This window comes from Camellia sinensis, chromosome 5 (genome assembly GCF_055761805.1).
Source record: "Camellia sinensis isolate YWXY chromosome 5, ASM5576180v1, whole genome shotgun sequence".
Taxonomy (NCBI): domain Eukaryota; kingdom Viridiplantae; phylum Streptophyta; class Magnoliopsida; order Ericales; family Theaceae; genus Camellia; species Camellia sinensis.
The window spans coordinates 177,571,238-177,581,502 of record NC_138965.1 but is presented as its reverse complement, the minus strand read 5'-3'; the positions used below and the strand labels follow the sequence as shown (position 1 = coordinate 177,581,502).

Sequence of the window (10,265 nt, the reverse complement as noted above, 5' to 3'; positions counted from 1 at the left end):
AGGGTCGCGCGCCCTAGTATCTTCCTTCAAACGTGCCCTTTCTTCCAGCATGATCCGCAAATCAGATGATTTGGGCAACTCCGTTTGCCTGGATGATGTCTGGTGCGAGTGCGAGGGTCGGTAGGTACTTCCCTCTATGTAAGACCTCAATGATCTCGTTCTCTCAGACCTGGAGTAACGAGTTCTGGAGGTTCTAGACTGAGTATCGCCTGTCCTGAGGCTTTTACTTTCTGCTTGTGATGGTGTGGAATACCTTCCATGGTCTTCTGAGCGGCGAGGGGGCGTCTTGTTTTTGCGCCCCTCTCCTGTCGCCACTCCTTTTCCCTTCATCGGGCACTTCAAGGCCTCCATGTCCGCCGCTATCTTCCTTATTAATTCGTCTTGCTCCTTTACGCGGCCCTCCAGAACTTGAGGATCAATCCTCCGCCTTTGCCTATCAGGACTTTGTGAATGAGAGTAATGGGGGCTGTTAGTCCACCTTCCCCTCGTATCCCTCCTGGAGTTATGTCGTTGGGGCTCCAAGTCCGCCATGGGAGGGATAGAAGGTAATCCTTCACGCCTTGCACCCCCATCTGGTGTTTGCCCGTCGATGGCGGACTATGGTAATTCTTCATTGTGCGCCATTGTTCCTCAAGAGGTAAAGCTTGATCAAGAGGTTTTGTCATGTCTGTTTTTCCCACAGATGGCGCCAATTGTACGGGAAAGAAATAAACCTTCTCGTATAATCCTGTTGATCAAGTCTGCGCTCCTCCAAACGTCGTCACTTTACTCCCTGAAAACACAAACGTGAGCTAGCCGGCGGGTGTGTGCCGGAAACCCCTCCGATGCGTAAGTCAGAAAAACAGACAAGTAGACAAGAAGCTCTATGAATTCGAGAATCAAAGTTGTGTTACCTATCCAAAGGTGATGTTTGTGAGCTTTTATAGGTTTCGTGTGGCACAATCCTAGTAGGACTTCTACTCCTCCATGCAGAGTCCTTCTATGATTCATACTCCTAAAGGATAATGCTTATCCTTCAACACCCCCCTCACTGCTCAAACCAAGTGAGATGGCTTTACCATGGCCGAACTACCATACGACCGAAGTAAGCACGGCCCTACTTAGCCAAACTATAATTAGTTTGGTTCTCTGTCCTTTGTTCCTCTTCCACTTACCAGGGTATGCCCAAAACCGAACTATCTTTTTACCAAGGTATAGACCGATCTAGTTTAGCTGCGCCATGACCGGTATACGTTCAAAGCATCCTTCAACCGAGGTAATCACCAAGAGTCCTTCGGACCGGTCTAACTTCTGGCCTTGAGACCGGACTAAATTTAAGACCTATTCAAGACCGGAGTAACTTTTTGGCCTTTTTACTCACCCTTCACACCGAGGCCCATAACAACCCAGCTCGGCCTAATTCGCATATAAATTACCCTCTCAATACACAAAAAATTTTATAAAATTAAGAATTTTGATGAAACAGAACCTATCTTTTCATGTGAAGCTTTTTTTTTTCTTATGTCTTTTGGCCTTTTATCAGCATCAGTGCCAATCAGACACCATTATCAGTAAATGGACTTCTTGCCTGTGAGAGAGAGAGAGAGAGAGAGAGAGAGAGAGAGAAAAAGAAGATAAAAATTTTCTATCTTCTTTTGTGCCAATCACTTAATGATATTTTGATTATAGTCCTTTGTGCAACGACACTGATGTCCTTGAAATTTTCTATTACTTTTTCATTCAATCACACTCATACATAAAATTGGTTACCGTGATGTTCAATGCTGTCATCAGATAGTCGACCTCTTGATGCTCTGCTTTCTTTTTATCGTTGAAGGTTTTCTTGTTGCTCTGTGCTCCGTGCTCTTTTGTCTTATTTTTGATACACTATCTAAAGATAAAAAAATAAAAAAGGAGACTGATCATTAATCACTCAATGATATTTTGATCATAGTCCTTTGTGCAACGACACTGATGTCCTTGAAATTTTCTATTACTTTTTCATTCAATCACACTCATAGAGCAACTCCAAAGAGGAGGCAAAAAGATTTATTTTTTTATTTTTTGAACTTGGCAAAATGATTGTATTAGCCATTTTTAGTAATGAGGTTTATTTATCTTCTTCCAATAGGTTCTTCGTCATAAGAATCATTTTATCAATTTTTATTTTAGCTTTTCACAAGTAATTAGCATTCATTGCTAGGCAAAGGATCTTCCTGCAACTGTTCTGGTCCACATCTTTCTTTGTTACTCCTTTGCTCCAGTCCATTGATCACAGGTATAACCCCCTTTCTCCATTATTTCTCTTTCTTATAAAAATATTATTTGAAAAATAATTTAATACTATATTTTTAAATAAATAAATATTTACAAATATCACATCAATAGCCACGTCAACACTAAGTACAACATGTCATAAAAAATTATATTTTTTATTTACGTTTATAGTATTTTTCTTTTAAAAATAAGTTAAATTAGTTTGATTGATTAGTTAAGATAAAAAGTGGGTGTGTTGATTTCTGATCATACTACCAAACAGGTACTCAGCTAGAGTACACCGACAGAATAGATTGCGCCCGAACGACCTTAGACCCATGAGGGTGCCTTACTTTTATAACCGACCCTGACGTAATCCCAATAGAAGGTTAGCTTTAATAGACTCTGGCTCAATGCTAATCCTGGACTCCCAGTTAAATTAGGATAAACTTCCTAGGAGTCTTATCACACAATGAAATCTTGTTCATAGACCAATATATAGAATCACAATCAGCATGGGAGTTGCCAAGGACGGCCAACCACAGTGAGGGATGGGGTTTTGACAAAACATTTATAAATTTATGAAAAAAAAAATTATAACTTTAATTATCAAATTTGATAAAGTTTACCACTGAGTTGTACACTGAAGTGCAGTTTCTCTTTTCTTTTTTTTATTGATCATTATTTATATTTTAATATTTTTTGATATTTTTTTGATAAACGTGTGCTCGAACAAATTTATTTGCACCTCTACTAATTTCAGGACCCTAAAATTAACGACCGAGATATTTGGCCTTTGTGGGATTCGACTATGCAACCTCTTAGGTGGCAAGCCCTCTGGTTGCCTCTCCTTTAACTCTGCGACCATCTTGGGTAGTAAGTCCTTTAGTTGTCCCTCCTTAAATTTGGAAAATGCACTCTATTTAGTTTAAAATTTTAAAAAACAATTTATTTATGTTTAGTAAACCTTTTAAATATTTTATTATTTTTTTTATTTTTACATTTCAGATCCACATAATTTGAATACAACTAAAAAATAAAATGTTGTGAAGAAATATAAACAAAATTCAATAACTATAAAAAAAAATATGAAAATGTATTGAATTTTGTATTTTTATTTTTATTTTTTTGTATTAGTGAATTTTTAAAATATTTTTCACAAATTTTGCACTTGTTAACTGTATTTAAATAAGTAAGTAGATCTAAAAGATTAAAATGTAAAAAAAAAAAAAAAAAAAAGTTTTAAAATGTATGGAATGTTTGGTTTTGGCTAAAATTGTCAATAAAGATTAAAAATAAATAAATTAAATAGCTAATAGAACAAAATGCCACATGCTATACAGGTGCACAAGATTTGAACCGAAGACTTTGGATTTAAGTAAGAAGACTCTTACCACTTAAGTAACATATATATTATAATAATATTAATTTTTTTATTATTTAAACATGATACGATTATCAAATTAATCTAAAAAAAATTTAAATAATATACACAAAAAATTTTATAAAGTAAAGAATTTTGATGAAACAGAACCTATCTTTTCATGTGAAGCTTTTTTGTTTTTCTTATGTCTTTTAGCCTTTTATCAGCATCAGTGCCAATCAGACACCATTATCAGTAAATGGACTTCTTGCCTTTGAGAGAGAGAGAGAGAAGAAAAAGAAGAAACAAAAGCTCACGGGGTGGCTGACCATAATTCTTTCTTTTTCAACTTTTTGGCTTTTTCCATACAATGTGCCGTTTTGGCAAATAAACAAAAAGCCGGCGTTTTTCAGTACCTTCCCAAAACGTCAACCTTCCCAAAACGCTGATATTCCCATTTGGGAAGAGAACTCTTATGTGATTGATCTTTACAGATTGTTTTCCTTAAAATTTTATGTTTCAAGTGTCAACTTGATAGCCAAAATTTAAAAAGAAAAATTATGTGCATAATTAATTACATGAAAAAATAATTTCTAGTGTTAAAAAATTTTATGTTGAAACAAACGGAGGTTAAAAAGAAATACATTTACTCCAGTTAGGTATTGTGTTGTTAGGTCTTAGTTTGTTGGGCCTATTTGGAAATCAATTTTGTTAATTTCGAATCATTCATCTTATAACATTTACTGAATATACTATCTATATAAAAAAATTAAGATAATTCTAAGAATTAGATAATATCTAATCATCTTAATTTTTTAACTAGATATTTTGCTCAAGTAGTTCTCTTAAGCTAGTAATTGATATTATCAAGGTAGAGCCACCAAACTCAACAACAGCACGCCCAGCTAGAGAGAACCCATTTCGAACTCAAAAATTAAAAAAATAAAAAATAAAAATTTATTAGATAGGTCTGCCTCATATTTTACATGATATGTTCTTACAATTCTATTAGTTATAGATCCATTATTTCTTATTTTTTTCCCTATATATTATATAAAACAACCAATATAATTGGAAGGGCACACAGTCTAATTAGAATTCTTGAAAGACAAGATAATTTTTCCAAAACTAAATGTTAGTTAATTGGTTTTTACACTAAATTGCTATTCTAACTCAAAAGTTAAATCCACTTTTAAAAAAAAATAAATTTAAAAAATAGGTTTACATATCATTTTCTATACAATTTTCATTTCAAAATAGTAATTATTTATTGCTTTTGTTTATGGATTATATAGTTCTTTAAGAGGAGCTCATTACACTCTACTATGGATTGCCGATTTTCATTCGATCAAGGCCCAGAAAATCCACCGACATCAGTAATCTTTGGTCCAGAGTACATGGCCACCAATGTCTATCAACATTGGCAAACAGAGGTCAGTGTTTAAGGCAATTTAATGCTGTCGAGTAATTAAAGTTATAAAATCCAAAAATTAATGCAGACGTAACTGAATTAGATTATTTTGCACAAATTCTGCTCTCCTGTAGTGGACCCTACACCTAAAGTGAATCTACACAATATATTATTTTTTTGATATTTTTCTGTGTTTAAATTTTTAATTTATAACATTATTAAAAAAGTTTCACATAAAACTGCACCCAAAAAGAGTTTAAGTGTTATTTTTGTAACTAAACCATTTTAATGGGTATTTTGTATTTTTGTAAGAAGGTGATAAAAAAAAAACCATAGCATATTATTTTAGATGAAATTTCTTTAAAAGTTAAAATAAAATGACTTTCACATAGTTTTCATATGAAACAAAGTGAAAAGGTTATATAAAAAACCATTTTCTCAAATATATATATTTTTATACTAAACACGCAGAATATACAACTCAAATTAATAAATACATGTGAGAATCATTTTCTTTTTGTTAAAAAAAAATTACGCCCAATTTAATCCGCATCTAATGTAGATTAAATCCAAATGTGTAAATTACAAATACACTCCCTGAGATTTGATTAAAATATGAATCACCCCATGTGGTTTTAGAAATTACATTTCACCCGCTGAGATTTATAATTTCACAACAAATCGCCAATTTTATTAATAAATCATTAAATCAATTAACAGCCTTTAATAATGTTAGAAATATGTTTCAATTAGTAATTTAGGTAATTTTATTATTGTATAGGAGAGCAATTATGAATTTCATTTTTTTAGTTAATTCTGTTAAATAAAAAATACTAACAAGGAGGTATTTATAATTTTCTAAATTACAGGGAGTAATCTATATTTTAAGCAAATCTCAAGGAGTGTATTTGTAATTTACCCGAATCTAAATTATATGCCTATTTTTATGCACTGTTCTTTGTCCCTTTTATTTTTATTAGTTCATACAATTACTTTTATTGATATAAACAACCACAAGAATCAATGAAATGTATATAAACTAAAAAAAAAAAAAAGGAATAGAAGGGAGTAAGTGGTCTTATTTGATTATATGGCAAAATGGAAAAGGTGAATTGAATTAAAGACCTAACCTTTGGTTAAAACAAATGCATTTATACTATTTTCCTAATTAGGTTATTCAATTGTTTTAATTGAATAACGATAAATATAAATAAATTTCTTAAAATTATTATTATGATTTTTTTAATTTGATAAGAAGAAAATGGTCATCTCAAATGTAAAATTTTCTTATAATAATGAGATTTGGGCCTAATTGGGTTGGGATTCATGCAGGACCTGGAATTAGCGAAGACGTTAGTGAGGCCCAACGGGATGTTCTTTGATGACGTGGCCAAGGAATCGCTTCTAACAGAAGCGGGATACGGGTCGGTGAGTCGGGTTTACATAGTGTGCGAAGAAGACCAACTTATGAAACCCGAATTCCAGAGATGGATTATTCAGAACAGCCCACCTGATGAAGTCAAGTCCATTGCAAATGCTAACCACATGATCATCCTATCAAAACCCAAGGAGCTTTGCCTCTGTTTGCAGGAGATTTCTCAGAAATATCATTGATTTTACTTGAGTGTTTTAATAGATTAAGCTCTATTTGGTAATCTCTAAATAAACATTTTTTTTAATTAAAATAGTCAAAAGTTAAAAAGTCTATCGGTTTGTTTAGTTATAATTTAAAAACAACTTTTTCATTAAAAAATAATAAATTTGAGAATGTTAGCAGCTAAAAAATGACTTCGTTATTAATATTTTTAAAAACTTCATTGTGTCCCTTTACTTATACTGTATTAATGATTGTAATATGGTAATTTTCTTTTTATCAAAAAGCAAAACTTTGGAAAAATTCTTAAAGAACTTTTTTTCTTAACCAAAAAATAATTTTTGTAACAATTACCTAACAGCTTTTTAAAACTATGAAAAAATTGAAAATCAAAAAATTATTTTTAAAAAAAAAATTTGTTGAAGTCCACCAAAATTGAAAAAAGAAGTAACAGTAGTTGGTTTATATGATGATTAGGCTGTGTGCATCACTGAGATTGTAAAATTATTTTCAATTTTTTTTATTAGTAAAAAAAAAAGATTATATTGATGAAAAGTGAAATACAGAGTATATTACAGCAAATATCATTAAAGTAAGATGCGTGCAAAAACGTCGCAGTGAGTAAGATCATCTCATTTGTTCTTGCTAGTTTGCCAATTTGTTAAAGATGCATTTAAGCCTCCGTTTGGGGAGTGGGTTGACTTTTTGGCTTTTTGACTTTTTTGACTATTTTAGCCTGGGTTAAAAAGCTTGGTTTGTGAAGGCTTTTTTAGCTTTTTTTTTTTTTTTAGAGAAGAGTATAATGATTATGGGTTAGATGTGATGTTTTGTTTGTTGTGGCTAAAGTAGCCTATTTTGTCTTTTATGGCTATTTTAGCCACAAACCAACTTGCCAAACACCATCAATTATTTTTAATTGACTAGTTCAAAAAATGTGAAAGGAATTGAAAGTCTCAACCACCTCACCACTCCATACACCGTAACCATCATCATCACTAACATCAAAACTAATGCAATCATTAATATATTAATCTCCAATTTGTAAATCAAAAAAATATTTCTTATGAAAAATGTTCTTTTTTGTTGAAATGAACATAAAGAAATAAATCCAACTTAATAAAACAGATAAAGTAGAAATAAAAGTTGAGTGGGAGGCACTTTAAATGTAGTTTACAATGATATACATAAGCACCTTACCATACTAATTACGACAAAGTTTTTCCAGCATTTACTCAAGCACAAAAGGAAACCATACTGCCACACAAACCCAACATCACCAGGACCATTGCCACACACACCAATTGAGGTACCGAAACAGAGAAAAAAACATAATGTCAACCCTGGGTTGGGATAACAAGAAGAGGTTGGCTCCTTCTTCTGTAATGTGCAATGCTAAACTTCTCCTCCATGTGCAAGTTCTCTAGTTCAATCCCACCTTCACTCTTCCAATCAAATAAGTTTATGAGAAAACCCAACACCACTAGAACCATTCTTATTGCCGCACACGAATTGAAGAACCAAAAAAGAAGAGAAAAAAAATGCACATTGTCAACCCTGGACTGGAACAACAAAAAGAGGTTGAGCCTTCTGTAAGATCATGACAAACTTCTCCTCCATATCCAAGTCCTCCTGTTTAATCCCACCATCAAGCTTCCAATCAAGCGAATTTAAGAGTGAACCCAACATCGCTGAAATCATCCTTGTCGCCAATGGTAGCCCGGGACATATTCTTCGACCTGCACCATATGGAATTAACTCAAAATTGCAGCCTCGGACATCAATGTCCGAGTCTAAGAACCTCTTCGGCATGAATGAGGTGGGGTTCGGCCAAATGCTTTGCTCATGACCAATAGCCCAGACGTTTACTAGCACTTGTGACCATTTTGGGATTGTGTAGCCACAGACTTGCTCGTCTGAGTCAACTTTACGAGGAATTAAGAAGGAAACTACTGGGTGCATCCTGAAGGTTTCCTTAACAATTGCCATCAAGTAAGGTAGGCGTGTAATATCCGATTCTGATATTGGTTTGCCTTTGCCAACTATTTGTTCAAGCTTTCTTTAGAGTCTCTGGATTGTGTAAAAGCTCTGTCATTGCCCACTCTAATGTATTTAAAGTTGTGTCTATCCCTGCTATAAATAAATCCTGTAGCACAATTTTTGTACCAAGTCAGACTAAATAATTACTCAATTCAAATTCAATGTAATAAAAGTAAAGCAAATTATGATGGTAGTCCCTGTATTTTGGTTCTTGTGTCATTTTAGTCTTTGTAATTTCAATTAACTCGATTTTGATTGTGAATTTATCACTTTGTCTCAATTTAATCTAATTAATTCCAACTCTTAACATTTTTTTTTATGTAGAAAATATGCATATAAATGTTATATGTCATATTTTTAAGGACAAAATTATGAACTTATTCAATTTAGTGAATTAATCTCAAAAAATTTAGTGATAATTTTCTTCAAAAAAACATAAATAATATTATTAATTGGATTAAATTGATATAAAATTTAAAATAAAGAGTCAAAATTGACCCAATTAAAAACATAAATATTAAAATATCATAAAGAGATAAAATATTGTAGGGGGTTCGAGATTAGGAAGATGATTAAAGAGGCAAAACTATGTTAATAGTCCAACAATGGTGGAATGATTGGAGAGTGAGTAGCTAGGTGAGGGTGAAGCAGGAAACTCAAACAGAAATGAATGTCAGTGCACAAATGGGCAAAATCTTCCCCAAGTTTCCAAAATTCTTCTTCTTGGACCTTGGGAAATGAGTCATGTTTATAGTCTTTTTCTTGGTACCAAGAGGACACCAAGTGGCCAAATAGAGAGAAGACAGGTGTCCCTAAGGATCACATAGAATATTCTGCTTTGAGCTACCAAGCTAAAGGTGCCACATGTTCCTGTGCATGTGCCGTGTACTATTTGTTTGCCTCCGCAGCTACCTTTTTAAGCCTCAGCAAGTGTAGTTGCGATGGGAGTGTTTGGCGCTACAACTCTCTTTTGAACCTCAGCAAAGTGCAGTTGCGGCGGGAGTGTTTGCCGTTGCACTTGCCCTGTTAGCCCAAACCTCAGCAAATGCACTTGCAGTGGTAAACCTTATTGCTGCATTTGCCTTCTTAGTTCTATTTAGTTAGTACATGCATTCTTAGGACTTCATTAACCTGCTATCAGCTATGTTCGTGTTCACCTTGGCGAAGCCTCCACCCTTAGCCACCTAACCACAAACTCCCCAGCTTCCCAAGGCGAAGACCACAACTAAGCCTGCTATTAGCCATGTTGTGCCTTAGTACCAAGCCCAAGGGGGCTTCTTTAGTCCTGTCTGTGCGACTAAGGCATGTCCACGACTTGGGTTGTCACGACCCAAACCCGTCCCTGTAGGTTTAGCATCGTAACCGGCAAGTAATCCTTGGATTACCGAAGGCCTCTGAACAGATTAACAAAATTAAGGGGCTAGCGGAAGCAAATACATAAATATAGTTGTCCAATGAGCTGTGCTGACTTATATAAACAAAGTATTTAAAACTTTATATACATATTCAGAAGTCAATCATACATTATACCCACACACATCAAAGTATCTTAAGTTCAGCCAACGATATAACTAGTCAAATACACAAGTAACTGAAACTCATGACAAGTGACACATCCGAAACCT

General features: G+C 33.7%; 2 pseudogenes; one reads left to right on the top strand and one right to left on the bottom strand.

Moving 5' to 3' along the window:
* Positions 1-4,923: 4,923 nt before the first annotated feature.
* LOC114283081 (methyl jasmonate esterase 1 pseudogene) lies at positions 4,924-6,623 on the top strand (annotated as a pseudogene).
* Positions 6,624-8,151: 1,528 nt separating this feature from the next.
* Positions 8,152-8,589, bottom strand: LOC145791886 (geraniol 8-hydroxylase pseudogene; annotated as a pseudogene).
* Between the last annotated feature and the right edge of the window lie 1,676 nt (positions 8,590-10,265).